General features: G+C 33.8%; 1 protein-coding gene across 1 annotated transcript in view; it reads right to left on the minus strand.

Moving 5' to 3' along the window:
- Positions 1-15,822, minus strand: part of CRYBG1 (crystallin beta-gamma domain containing 1) — a 261,291-nt gene that overhangs the window by 160,424 nt on the left and 85,045 nt on the right. The window lies entirely within an intron of this gene.

A 15,822-nucleotide genomic window follows, 5' to 3' on the forward strand; every position in this document is an offset into this window, starting at 1 on the left:
GGAAAAAATGGATCTTTCCTTTATATTTCAAGCAGTATCTATCTAATAGGCAGCTAGGTGGCAGTGTAGATAGAGTATCAGGCCTAGAGTCAAGAAGATGAATTCAAATTTGGCCTTATTTTAAATCACTTTCTTCATCTGTAAAATGAGCTGGAAAAGGAAACTCTAGTATCTTTGACAATAAAACCCCAAATAGGCAAGGTCAGGAAGAGTCAGCCAAAACTGAAATGACTGAACAATAAAAAATATCTATTTAACACCAGAATTTTATGTAATGAAGAAAAACCAGAGACATTTCTATTTATGTCAGAGGGAAAGTAAGGACATCCACTAACACCATTACTAATTGATATTAACTACAGTGACAAGATAAAAAAAAAATCAATTGAGGGAATAAGCATAAGCTTATAAGGAAATACAATTAGCAGTTTTGCAGTTGATATATTAATAATGGTTAGCATTTATATAGCACTCTAAGGATTACAAAGCACTTTATAGATGTTAACTTATTTGATTCTCACAAAAACCAAATAGATGCTATTGTTATTTCCATTTTACAGATGAGAAAAGTAAGAGACACATAGTTGAAATGATTCACCCAAGATCAAGCATCAAGTAAGTTTCTGAGGCAAATACAAACCAAGGTCTTCCTAACTCTACATTCTGTACTTATCCCCTAACTGCCTATGATATGATTTACTTAAAGAATTCGTCAATTAAAAAATTAATTGAAATAGTTAATTTCAGCAAAGTTGCAAGATATAAAAAAGCCCACATAAATCATAAGCAACTATATAGATTAACAAAAATGATCAGGATTTTTAAATAGTTAAAATAACTGTAAAAATAGAAAAGAATCGTAAGTATTTGCTAAGACATCACAGGAATTATATGAACACAATGCAAAACACTTTTCATAAATACAGAGCAAAATATTTGTATAAATATTATTTGCTCAAGAGCAAAATGGCTCAATATGACAAAAATAACAATTCTATTCTAAATCAATTTATTTTTTCAGTGGCATAATCAAACCACTAAAGAATTACTCAATGCTGTTAGGAAAAAAAGTAACAAAATTCATCTGGGACTTCAGAAGATATCCAAACAAGTTACATTTTACAGGTGATAAAGCAGAGATCCAGAGAATTTAAATGACCTGTCTACTTAACTAATGGGAACCAAGATAACAACATGGTGGATAGAATTTGGGACCTGGAATTAGAACACCTGGGTACAAATACCATATCAGACATATCAGCTTCCTGAACCCAAGTGAATTATTTAAATTATTTTAGTCTCAGTTTCCTCAAATATAAAGCCAAGATAATAGTACCTGCTTCATGAAGTCACAGATTATCATAATAATAGCTAGCATAAATAGTTAAATAAAAGCTGCTAAATGCTTTCTAAGTATCTACCACTGGGCTGAGTTGATTCTCACAACAATTTGGGAAGTAGGTGCAATTATTATCCCTATTTTACAGAGGGAGAAACTGAGGCAAATAAAGGTTAAATGATTTGCTAATCACAAAGCTAATAACTGAGGTTAGATGCTGGATTTGAATTCAGTACTTCCTGACTCCAGGTATAGCATTCTATTCACTATATAATTTGTAATGGTGACTAAATGAAAGAAAGTAAGGACATTGCAATTTAATAAAATACTATGCAATTGTTGTTATTTGCCAAAAAATATATAATTGGAATTTCCTCTTGTGCCATGAAGTAGAGGGAACAACCATGAAAAACATAAAGTGCCCTCACAATGTTGTTTGCAATAAGGATTTTGTTATTCTCCCTTTCTCAGTGTGAGAAGAGGAAGAAGAGAAAGATTATTTGTCTTTTCAATATTGTTTTTTATATAAATTGTTCTCCTGATTCTGTTCATCTTATTCTATATCAGTTCATAAAAATTTCATCAAGTTTATCTGAAAATGTCTCCATCATTTCTTAAAGCACAATAGTGTTCAATTTCATTCTTATTCCATAATTTGTTTAAGCCCTAACTGATAGACAACCCCTCAGCTTCCAATTCTTTGCTACCACAAAAAAAAGCTGCTATAAATTATGGTTCTGTTTCTTTTTCTTTTATCTCTGGAGTGTAGAACCAAAATTGGTATTGTTGAATCAAGGGGTATACAGTTTTGGGGCAGAATTCTAAATTGCTTTCCAGAATGTTTGGATCAAGTCAGTTTCACCAAATGCATTAATAATACCTTTTTGCCTACAATTTTCACAGCATTTGTCATTTTTCTTTCTTGTAAACTTTATTAATCTGATGGATCTGAGTTGAAATATAAGTTATTTTACTATATATTTCTCTAATTATTATTTTTTATTATTAATAGCTTTTTATTTACAAGTTATATGCATGGGTAATTTTACAGCATTGATAATTGCCAAACCTTTTGTTCCAATTTTTCCCCTCCTTCCCTCCACCCCCTCCCCTAGATGGCAGGATGACCAATACCTGATAAATATGTTAAAGTATAAATTAAATACGAAATAAGTATACATGTCCAAACCGTTATTTTGCTGTACAAAAAGAATCGGACTTTGAAATAGTGTACAATGAGCCTGTGAAGGAAATCAAAAATGCAGGCAGACAAAAATATAGGGATTGAGAATTTTATGTAATGGTTCTTAGTCATCTCCCAGAGTTCTTTCACTGAGTATAGCTGATTCAGTTCATTACTGCTCCATTGGAACTAATTTGGTTCATCTCATTGCTGAAGATGGCCATGTCCATCAGAATTGATCATCATATAGTATTGTTGTTGAAGTATATAACGATCTCCTGGCCCTGATCATTCCACTCAGCATCAGTTCATGTAAGTCTCTCCAGGTCTTTCTGAAATCATCCTGTTGGTCATTTCTTACCGAACAATAATATTCCATAATATTCATATACTACAATTTATTCAGCCATTCTCCAATTGACAGACATCCACTCAGTTTCCAGTTTCTGGCCACTACAAAGAGGGCTGCCACAAACATTCGTGCACATACAGGTCCCTTTCCTTCTTTAAGATTTCTTTGGGATATAAGCCCAGTAGAAAAACTGCTGGATCAAAGGGTATGCACAGTTTGATAACTTTTTGAGCATAGTTCCAAATTGCTCTCCAGTATTTCTCTAATTATTAATGCTTAAGAGCATTTTTTCATATGACTAGTGATAGCTTGAATGTCTTCCTTCATTTATACATTTTTACTTTTATTAATTTGAAATATTTCCCCTATATATCATATAAGTGAAACCATTTACTACATCATTACTATCAGAATGGTATCAGAAAAGGAAAATAATAAATGTTGGAGGGATGTTGGAAAATTGGGACACTACTGCATGATTAGTGGAATTGTGAAGTGATCTTTTGATACAGAAATACCTCTACTAGGTCCATGTCCTAAAGAGATAAAAAAGGGGGTTGGAGAGACAAAGACATATTTGTACAGAAATATCTATAACAGCTCTTTTTGTAGTGGCAAAGAGTCAGAAATTGAGAGGATGCTTGTCAGTTGGGGAAATGTCTGAACAAGACGTAGACACTGATTGTGATGGAATACTATTGTGCTATAAGAAACAATGATCAGGATAATTTGAGAAAAAACTGGATTTATATGCTCATGCAAAGTGAAAAAAAAAAAAGGTAGAACCAGGAGAATACTGTACACAGTAACAGCAATGATGTACAATGATCAACTGAATGACTTAATTATTCTCAGTCATATGATGATCAAGACAATTCCAAAGCACTCACACTGAAAAATGCTATCCATCTCCAGAGAAAGAATTGATGGAGTTTTAGCCATGTAAGAGAAGGAAGGAAGGAAGGAGAGAGAAGGGGAGAAAGGAAATGCTACAATCTGTAAGTCCAATAGCTTTCTATTATGTTTCATCATGTCATTTGGAGTTGTAATTGATTATTGTGTTGATCACAATTCCCAAGGCTTTCAGAGTTGATTGTTCTTATAATATTTTGTTAATATATAAATTGTTCTCCTATTTCTATTCACTTCACTTTGTAACAGTTCATACAAGTCTTTCTAGGTTTTTACAAAAACCATCCCATTCGTCATTTCTTACAATACAATAATATTCCATCACATTCATATAACTTGTCCAGTTACTACTCAATTGAAGGACAACTTAATCATTTCCTCTTCTTTGCTACCACAAAAAAGAAACCACACGTAAAGGGGTGCTAAAGGGAGATGAGAGGATCACCTGAGCAAGGGCACTATTTATTGGATAGGGCTCCTTTGATGGAACTAGGAAAAATGGTCCTCAGCAAGAATCTATCTTCCCCCCTTTCACATCCTCTATTCACATTCTTAGTCATCAGTTATCTCTGAGTCAATTCCCCTTTGATTTAAGGCCAAATCATTGGACTTAAGAGTCAGGGAAGCCTGAGTTCAGATCTGGCCTCGGATTCTTACTAGCTGGGTGATCCTGAGTAAGTCATGTAAACTGTCTCCCCATCTGTAATATGGGGATACCTCTTAGGATTGCTATGAAGATAAAAATGATATAATATTTATAAAGTGTTTCTCAAGCTTATCATCATCAGGAGTTTTGCATTGCTGAAATAACACAGACAAATCTTGTTTGAGTCCCAGTAACTGACTACTATCTCAAATACTGTTGGTGTCTGAAAGGTTGAGAAGGGTGCTGTACCCTGTACAATATCCGTAGGATATTGCAGCAAATCAGAAGTTCCTTTCATCATCTCTGTTAAATATGGAAAAGCTAAATAAATGTTGTGAATCATACAGGTAAAACACAAATTAACCTGCTTTTATTCACTAACAAACTAGAGAAATAATAAAATAGGTAGAAATGTGGTCATTTCATCTTCTATAGTTTTATGAATATAAAATGTCAATAAAATTTATATTATGTATAAACTTTCCTAAAAATTAAGGGTTTTTTTTAAAATAGGAGAGGTGAGTTCAATTTTTTATGGAATGATTTAGGAAAGCATAAAAGTCAAAACAAACATTTTTCTGTACTTCATAAGGTATTTTTGAAGGAGGCATCTATGAAAAGAAGGTGCCACTTCTTACTTATTAGGTGATTTAAAAGGAATTTGGGGCAAGGAGAACTTTTCTGAACTTTTTATTGGGGATTCCAAATTAAAACTGAGTATACTACCATACACTTCTACAAAATCAAGATTATACTAAACCAGAGTATTATGATAGCTTTGAAACCATAATGATTTGAGGAGAAAGAACTCTGTCTCAGGGAAATACAAATCTTGAAAGAAAAAAAAAGGAATGAAGTTATGCTAACCAATTAATTATATTTAATTATAGGTGTTACAACTCTGATTAGCAACATATGCCACTAATTATTCTTCCCTACTGTGAGATTGGCAAACATTAAAATCTTTAGAAAAAAAGATTTTCATTAAGGACAAAGTATTTTCCAAGAATTTAGTGACTAATTCGAATTGTCTAGGGATATAAATAGTATAATTGATGACTAAAGAGCAAATCTTTACTTGAGAAGGACAAAACTGAGCTCAAATAATTTAGCCAAATTAATTTTTACTAGAAAAAGAACAAATTTGTGGAGTTCAGATGTATTGATTCTCTTCCCTGTCTATTCTAAACTTTCATTTTTTGATTCATGATCTTCCTTTTTTTTTTTTTTTTTTTTTAAGTCTCTGTGTTCCTCAAGGAATTTAACTTTCAAAAGTGCCAAGTCTGAGTTTCCTCTTCCATTCAATTTCTATGTTATTATCTTGTGGATCCCTGAAGCAGGTGGTGAGGACAGAAATAATGCCCCATGCTAGAAATTATCATGTTTCTGATTATACAATCTCATTCTACCCTCTACTCCCTTTATGATTGTTTTCTTTCTCATTTTACATGGTGTTTCTTCTCTGAATTCACACTCTCCTACCCTTCTGGATAATAGGAACTCCTAGGAGTTCTAATTTTTCTTCTTGTGAGATTCAATATTATTCAAAGATACACGAGCTTCTATCAAGGGACATGATCTTTGCAAAAATTCCTAAAGATAACCATTATAAGGTTTTCATCTTTATAAGGTTTCCATTATAGAATTTTTCTCTCCCCTAAGGGAGTGTTCTTCAGTGGAATTCCTTCCCACCACTGAGCCAAGATCTCCCTTTCTTCTTCCTGCTTCAATTCCTCCCTTTACCTCACCCATCTTCCTCTAACCCCTCTTCTTATGGAGAGACCAGAACAGTTATTATCCCTCTCATATTTACCATTGACTTAATTGGAGCACATCAGATATCCCCCTCCAGCTTCCACCTGTCTTCTCCCCATTTATGTATCTTCCCATTCTGCAGGTCAGTTCCACAAAATACACTGATTCATGAGTAGGGAGGAGTTTTGAGATTGAGTTAATCTGTTTCAATTTTGTTCCTCCTCCACTAGCACTTTTCTTATTTAAGTTTCACTTTCATATAATTTTAGGAAGAAATCTCTTGATTTCTCTGCTGTTACTTGTTTACCCAGAGGTATTTTTATTTTTCTAGCTTCCCCTCCTCCTTTTAATTGTCTCTAGAGATGGGGCAATTTATTTCTTTACTTGTGCTTTCTGTGATAATTGCATTTAAATATCTTTCTTTTTTTATTGTCTGAGTTGTTTTCAAATCAAATCCCCTCATATTTTTGTTTTGTTTTCTTTTTTGGTAAGAATTCTTCAAATGGTTCTCTTATATTGAAATTCATCTTTTTTTGTTGATGAGTAGGCTCAGATTTTTATGTCATTTTGGATTGCATCTTGATCTTTTTTGCTTTCCTAAATGTATTATTTCACTTTCTTCTTTAAGTTTCTGGGGACTATAGAATAATCTTGTATATTTAAATTCCCTTTCTTTTATGTTTGAAGTGCTTTATCCTGGTTGTTTGCATAACTTGTCATTTGTCATTGGAATTATTAAATTTAACCACTATGTTTCTAGAAGTTTGAAATTTTAGATTTTTGTTTTGTTTTTATGAAGTTAACAGGAGAATTCTTTCTATTGATGCTTCATATTCTGCTTTCAGAAATTCTGGTCTGAATTATTTCTAGCCTTATGAGGTTCAAGCTTTCTGACTTGTCAAGTTCTTCTGGGAGGCATATGATCCTTAAACTGTCTTTATGCATCTTGTCTGTAAGATCAATGAGTTTTGGTTATAGTGTATAGAAATTTGTTGAGTATAGGGATCATGTGTTCTTTTTAACTTAATTCTTTTTTGCTTCTCTTCCAGATTGAGAATAATATATACTGAAGTGAAGGGCAATCAGTTGTTCTCTTTTTCATTTCTTTGGAGAGCTTTGACATTGTGAATTCTAGTTTTTCCATGCTCTTGTGAGAATCTATAAGATTCTCTGTTTTGAGCAAGTGTTGGTTTGATTTCCTCTGTCTTGCAATAATTTGTCTAGAGATATTTACATTATTTAGATGTTTTGGCAGCTATCTTTCTCCCTCTTAATTTATCTGGTAAGATTTTTAGCAGAAGTTTGTTTTTGTTTTTTTTCCTTCTGAGAGTTTTAATTGTTTTAGTCCTTTCTCCTTATATTCTCCTATTGTTCCCTTTATGACTCCCTTCCCCTTGATAATCTGATTATCCTGGGAGCTAATTCTCAAATGTGTTTCAGCTTTCAATTTTCATCAGCCTCTGTTCTTGTTCCAAGAGAATTCTGTAGGGACTGCTGCCACCAAATGGATGCCAGTCCTTTATTCTTCAGGCCCAGTATGGCCCTCTACACTTTGTGGCACCCTGCCTTTGTTCCATCGTTTCTTTAGTTTTTTGGTTGAACATGGCAGCCTTCAGTTAGAATGCAATCCTGGTTACTTTCTTTTCCCTGCCTCCCACTCTTCTGCAAGTGGGATAGAGTTGAGGTTTGTTGCTTGCTGCTACAAAATGAATGATGGCCAGGGAAGGATATGCTGGTAGAGATTATAACAATACCAAGGTAATTGCTGAGTAGATCTGAGAGCAGAAGCCAAAGGGTAGAGCTGTATACCCTGTCAGGACTTGAGGGATAGGGGATGGTAGGTGATACTGAGTGAGCACAAATGAGATTAATGTTATCTAATGTTAGTTCATAAGGCATATCATGAATAACATTCCTGGTGTCCTGGAGTGTGGAAACAACTATGATTATTCTATATCTGGCACATAATTCCTCTTTTGGGTACTTCTTTGAACTTAGAAGAAATAGGAGAAAATATTTAACCCTATATCTTGTTCCATCACTACTTTTCTCATTCATCCAGATTGAATAGTCAGCCAGCCTCAGTCTATTCTAGTCACAATCAATTAGGAAGGAGGAGAGAATGGATGACAAAGTCAGGCGCAACAACAACTACTTGCTATTCCCCCAATACATCTATCATTCCTTCTTCTTTGCTCAATTTCATTCAATTCCTGTGTGTACATGTTTTCTCAAAACAGAAGGCAACAAGTTTTTCAATGCTTTAGTGGTTCTCTGCCCAGAACTTGAAATAATACCCATGTCTTCCACAGTGGAGAGAAATAAAGCCATTTATCTGGACTACAGTTTTCAGATGCTCACAAACTCAGTCTCTGGAGACTTCTCTCTTCTTGCAGAGATATGCTTCTAAAAATCTGATAAAATAATGAGAGGGGAAGGCAAGTTCAAAGTAAAGGTTAAAGATAGAGGAGATCAAAGCATATTTACAGGTTAACAGGGAAAGAACTAATAGAAATTGAAGATTTAAGAAAGAAAATAATGGAATCTAGGTGGCACAGTGACTTTAGGCTGTATTTGGAAATCAGGAACAGCTAAGATCAAATGCAACTTCAGATACTTATGAATGGGATAACTGAGTGAAGACCCCTCATAAGAAAGTGGCCTTGATCTATGCCCTAATTGTGACTTGAGACTTTGCAATAACAAGTTGAACTTTAACTAAAAGGTACAGTTTTTAGATTATCTTAGATCTACATTCCCCTCCTGTCCCCATCCTTTTCATTAGTATTTAAGTATCTAATACAATAAAGAGTATGTTATTGATTAGTATTTTTTGTCTCTGGGGTAGATTTCCGTGTTAGGATATAAGCCTGGACTCCCCAGGGAGAAAAACTGGGAAAAAAGATCAGTACATGATGGGGGCTTCTGTAATAGAGTCTATATAATCTTGTGGTTTGCAGTTTGTAATTTGTACTCCTTTCTGTTGGGAGTTGCCCTTTCTGGCAAGATCATAATAAATCCTTTTTTGCTTTTTATCTTGAGATCTCTAATTTTAATTTGGGTAAGGGTCACTGTCCCACACATTTACTAACTGGGAGTTCCTGGATAAATCACTGAATCTTTGTCTGCCTCAGTTTCCTCAGCTTTAAACTGGGAATAATAGTAGCATCTCCTTCTCAGGGTTGCTGTAAGAATAAAATGACAGTATTTATAATGTACTTTGCAACTTTAAATTATTATAGGTGGCAGGGTATAGAGAGTGCTGAGCCTGAATTCAGGAAGACTCATCTTCCTGAATTCAAATCTGTTTGGAAACATTTGCTAGTTGTATGACTCTGGGCAAGTCATTTATTCTTGTTTGCCTCAGTTTCTTCATCTGCAAAATGATCTGAAGGAGGAAATGGCAAATCATGCTAAATCTTTGCCAAGAAAATCCCATTTGGAGTTACAAAGGGTTGAACATAACTGAAACAAATGAATGACAAAAATTGGATGATAAAGATGATAGCAGCTAAGGCAAGCATGCTTACCAACGAAGATACAAGGTTATGGTATTAAATAAAAAGGATAGCCTTGACAACAAGATAGCCTAACTCCTTTCAGACAAATGAAAGGCTGTAAAAGATGAATGAAGATATTTTTGAGATATAGTGTAGGGGAAACAAGAAAAAATACAATAGCTTAGATTTTTTTCACTCAAGTCAGAAGTCAGCTATCTGCTGAGACAAGAGAACGGAAGACTTGAGGAGAGAAGATAAGGATTAGAGAAGTTTCTGCATGAAGTCTGAGAAAGATGGCCAAAAAGGAAATAAAAGGATTTCTGTAAGGGTCCAATTACCTTAAAAGATATGAATTTGTGATGGCTCTAGTCAGCATGATTCTATAGCTTCCTCCTGGAGCACTCAGTAACTCAGGAATGGGAATGGATTAGGCAAATAATGGACCCAAAAAAGGTATTAAAAGATGGTGGGCATCCAGTACTATTGAAATAGTTCTAGTTGAAGGTCAAGCCTGGGAAGAAATTAGACTCTCCACTGGGATGCCAGAAAAAACTTCTTAAATAATGTAAGGAATAACCAACAAGAGTGGACTTTTTTTCATTTCTCCCAAGCTTTATTGTAATAGCTAAATTGAGTAAAAGCATCTAATGTTATATTATCCTCCAATCCCCTTGTGGTTAACAGTATCACATGATCAAATACTTATAACATTTTTTTTTTTTTGCCAAAACTCTTCCAGCACTAATAAAAAGTAAATGAGATAAGAAAGATGAAAAATGGAAAAAAATGTTCATAGAAATTTATTTTATGTAAACAAAAAGCAGGGGAAAAAACCATTTTTATCCAGATGCTTGGATATTATGTTTGATACTGGAAATTGTTGTGATGCAAAGATATGCTGCCCAAAACAATATTGGTGCTAATCTCTAGATAATTCCTTTTTTAAAAGTAGAGCTACACAGGAAAGAAAGAATTATATTCACATCATATAGAAATCCCCTGAAGAGATTAATCTTTGCTCACCCTTGAGCACACAGCAGACTACTAGGCAGTAGTGTCTTCAACTTGTAGAGATAGAACTGGCTAAGTATTTACATTCCACCTAGAGATCAAATGGTAGTAAGCTCTCTAAGCATCAGTGAAGATTCATTTATTCATTCATTCAGTTCATTCAACAAGCAGGTATCAGGGCCTACTAAGGATGAGACTAGATGCTAGGAATACAAAAAGTCCCTGATCTTATGTACTTTACATTCATTATATTGAAGGGAAACAAAGTATGCACAAATAAGTAAGTGTTAGATGTATTCCTATTAGTTTAGTAAATGCTCCTTGACTGACTATAATTTGGGGATGAAAGAGACACTAACAATTAAGAACATAAGGAAAGGATTTATGTAGAAATTGGTACCTGAGCTAAGTCTAAAAGAGAGGTAATAATTACAGGCAGAGGAGAAGAGTGCCTTCTGGTGCCTTTCCAAAGAAAAGTACATTCTTTGCCTGTACAAAGAAAGATTAATTCCATTGACTATCTTTTCTGCATACATTTCATTTTCAAAACTAAATATTGGTCTAAATCCAAAAGAATGAGTTAGTCAAAAGCAATTACATAGCAAAAGCTGAGATAGATTCAAGGGTTAAGAAATTAAACACTTACAAAATGTAAACATACTTGTGAGATGCAAGTCAAGTTTTACTTGTGAATGACCACTAATGAACTCAATCAAGTACTATCTGTTGAATTAAAAATATGACTGTGAAACAGTTGAAATAATAATAGCTAAAAGTGAAAATGAAGATTTTGTAAAAGCCTCTCATTTTGCATATGAAGAAACTGAGGCTGAAAGAGGTGGGATGAGTTTATCAAAGTCACAAGGCTAATTAATGGCACTGTCCATACTAGAACTCAGGCATAGTAATGTTCTACCATTTCCTTTTCCAGTAGATTAGAGCAAACAGAGTTTAAATAATTGGCCCAGGGACACATAACTAGTAGGTGTCTAAGGTTTCAGGCCCAGTGCTCTATCCACTATACCACTTAGATGCCCCTTTATAAATAGAATAAAATATTTAATAGCTTCTCAGCCACACTTCTCTTTACTGTATAAAAATCAAACTTTTCTACTCCATGGAGATTAGACTTTTAGAATGATTAATGAAGCTTTTATTTTCTACTTATTGGTGAGGGGGAGTTCTCCCCACCTTCTGCCCAGACCACTAGGTTATTTCCAAGATGTTGTAGCTCCAATGCATTTCAAATTTTCCGTTTGCCAATTTCCTTCCCCTATCCTGCACTCTCTATGGTAGCTAAACATGAATCATTTTTATAACCAATATAAAGCTAAAGGAATTCTGACCACTACATTTGCCTTTAAATTAATGTATACAAAAGTGTTTTGACAATTAGAAGTGGTTTTTTTTTTTTTTAAAAAGGTATTGTTAACTGTTGAATATTAATACCATACTACCACCTAGTGTTTACTTGCTATATATGTATAGAAGAAAGGGGGAGAACAAAAATTCTTTTGGCTATTTTTTTACACTTCTTCCCTCTCACTTAGGATTAGGAAGAAGAGAAGGATGAATTGAGGATCACCCTCTCCTCCAAAGACAGTATCCTTTATGCCTACATTTTCTACCATTAGTACTTGTCCTTTAGGTGAAAACACTGTCTTCACAGGCATGGTTTTGCCAAAGGGCCATTGCCACACGCACATATCTTGATGATCTCATACCCCTCTTTCTCCCAGTAGACAAGAGTCATCAGTAAAGAAAAAGAAAAGAGCACAGAATATAATGCCAAATTAGAGAATACAATTTTAGAATTTCAAGGAATCTCTGAAGTTACTAGTTCAACTCACAATAATCATAAATTCTGTCTATAATATCATCAACAAATTTTAATCCTCATTACACTTTAATATATTCACTAATGGTGAATTCACTACTGCTTACGGTTGTCCTTTCCATTGAACAGTACTAATTAGTTGGCACAGCAGAAATCAGAAAGATTTGAGTTCAATTCTGGCCTCACCTACTAGCTGTGTGACCCTTAGTATATCACTTAATTTCTGTCTTCCTCAGTTTCCTCATTTGTAACAGAAAGATTTCACTTACCTGAAAGGGCACCTACTTCTCAGGTGATTGTAAGATATAATAGTTTTAAAGGGTAAATCACTTAACCCTGCTTGCCTCAATTTCCTCATTTGTAAAATGAGCTGGAAAATGAAATTGCAAATCATTTCACTATTTTTACTGAGAAAACCCCAAAGAGGATCATAAAGAATTGGACATGACTAAAATGACTGAACAACAACAAGGGCTTTGCAAAACTTAAAGCACTAAATAAATACTAGCCATTATTGTTGTTTTTGATAACTATTATTAGGAAGTATTTTCCTGATACTAAGCAAAAATAAGCCTTCCTAAAATTTCCATTCATGAATATTGTGTTCTCTGAGGCTAAGTAGAATGAATCCCATCCTTCTTCCTCATGAGAATTCAGAGAATAAAAAAGAGAGATGGATAGAAGTTGTGATAGAAGATATAATTGATCATTTTTCATCCACTCAAGTAGTGAAATTAAATGAGAATCCTCTGTCCAAGGACCCAAACTTTTTTTCTACTGCTTCTCACCCCATCTCATACTTGGGCAAAGAGACATTTGTATTCAGTCTTGAAGTCTGGAATGCTTTGGTTCTCAAGGACAAGTAGCTAAGGAATAAAAGAAAGATTTCTTGGTTCAAGTGGCTTTGAACCAAACCAAAAAAAAACATGCTCAGAAGTCAGTACAAAGAACTGAAAGATAGCTATTGAAGTTAGATATGGTTTTATAAATGACTTTATAAAGACTGTCTGTAAGTGTTACTGAGGGGAAAATCCATTTAAGGAGCAACAACAAAAAAATTACTAAAAACAACAAAGGGTGGAACATAAAGTTATTTGTTTTGAATACCATGAGGTTTCTAGTTGCCTTGTTTCTTCTTTTAAAGAATCATGTGATCAACTCTGATGGAGTTGGTTATTTTCAACAATGAGATAATTCAGGCTGATTCCAATAGACTTGTGATGGAGAGAGCCATCACTATCCAGAAAGAAGATTGTCAGCACTGAATGTGGATCACAACATAGTTTTTTCACCTTTTTTGTTACTGTTTGTTTGCTTGCTTTTTTCTTCATTTTTCTCTTTTGATGTGATTTTTCTTGTGCAGTATGATAAATGTGGAAATATATTTAGAAGAATTGCACATGTTTAATCTATATTGGATTACTTGAGTCAAGAGAAGGGACGTGTGGGGAAGGGAGGAAGAAAAATTTGAAATACAGGTTTTTCAAGGGTGAATGTTGAAAACTATCTTTGCATATAGTTTGAAAGTAAAAAAGCTCTTATTAAAAATAAAATAAAATATTTTAAAAAACCATAACAAATTGCCTATCATCTTCAGAAGGGAGGGAGGGAAGAAAAAATTTTGGAACTTGAAATATTGAAAAAATGAATGCTAAAAATTTTCTTTACATGTAACTGGGGGAACATTAAAATACTGTTTTTTGAAAAAGAAATTAACAATGAGATATAGGGAATGTACACGTCCTCCTTTGCTGGGGTATGAGCTATTCCTACTTATTGGGATATGGGGTAGATGGTTAAGATTCTTCACAAGTGGAATTTCAAAATGACTGAGCATAGATGAACTACCTCAAGCAGATAGGCCTGAAATCTATGGGGTTCTATCCATATGTTGGCTCTTTCTCAAACTTGAGGTTTTGTGTGTTATACCTGAGGGGGGAAAAAGCCAAGACATGGGCAGTTGAAGCAAAAGATTCAGTTGTAAATCCTCAACAAACAATAAAAACCTCTCTTGTTTAAAAAAAGAGAAAAGAATCATGAATTGATTTGTTTTAATTATTAAGATCTTTCTTTTTAAAAGAAGATTTATTAACATAAATATTTTCTCTGCTCTGGGCTTTCAAGTATCTTCCCTAAAACATGAGTTTCTCCAGACTCATTGCAATGTGAGGTATGTCTGCCTAAAAGTGATGCTAGCTCCCCTAAGGATACTTGAATCTCAGTATCCCAGCCAGAAATTTGCCTCTCTAGACCCTTCCTCAAATTTCCAAATACCAAGTCTAAAAAGGCTTCAGTCAAGTATAGCAATTTCTTCTGCTCCTCCTTCATTCATGGATTTGTTTATACAAGCTATTACTGACTGCTACTACCCCTACTTCAAATAATCTTTCCTTCCAGAACATAGCTATGGCGCAGTATGGTTGAGGGTGAGGAGTGCAGAGGATAGGAGGGGAAGATGATTATCTTAATCAAGAAATTTCAAAAAAAAAAAAAGCATAGTGTTCTCTCAGACTCAAGTGAAAGTCCTCAACAGGAAATTCCTAAGGCAAAAACATCATGGCTATATCCAAGTGGCTAAAAGACTGATATATAAAACAGTTGAAAATAAATTGGTTAGCCCCCAGTCATGTTCTTGTTTAATTGGTTTTAGTCTTATCAGACTCCTCATTACCCATTTTAGGGTCTTCTTGACATTTCTTTCTCCAGATCATTTTATAGATGAGGAAATATCACAAATAGGGTAAAGTGACTTGCCTATGGTCAAATAAGCTAGTATGCTTACTAGCTTACTCAGATGCTAACTAGCATCTTGACTTGAATTATTATTATTATTATTTTAAGGATGAAAAGCTTATTTTTGCTATTTTGATTTTCCTTAAAACATAGGTCCAGTCATGTCAACCTCCTACTCAACAAATCTCAATGGCTTCCTATTGTCTCTAGGATCAAACTGGTAAAAATTACTGTAAGCATAAAAATAAATATAATTTAAATCAATGAGTATTCCCCTAAAAATTTAAAAAAAACTAAATTAAAATAGTATACATAAATACAAATCTATCAAAAGCACAAAAAGATATATGGCATATTTTAAGAGAAAAATCCATGGAAATTAAAATTCGTAGATGACAATAATGTAACACACAAACTTTTTAAAATTAAAAAATAATCAATGTTTTCAGTTTTATTCTAAACTATTAAATTTCTCCAAAAGCATATTGCTCATCTTGAAGCTTATCTTGTTCTCTAAAACATATTGCTTATTCAAGATGATATCTTCCTGACTC

This window comes from Sarcophilus harrisii, chromosome 4, assembly GCF_902635505.1.
Source record: "Sarcophilus harrisii chromosome 4, mSarHar1.11, whole genome shotgun sequence".
Classification (NCBI taxonomy): Eukaryota; Metazoa; Chordata; class Mammalia; order Dasyuromorphia; family Dasyuridae; genus Sarcophilus; species Sarcophilus harrisii.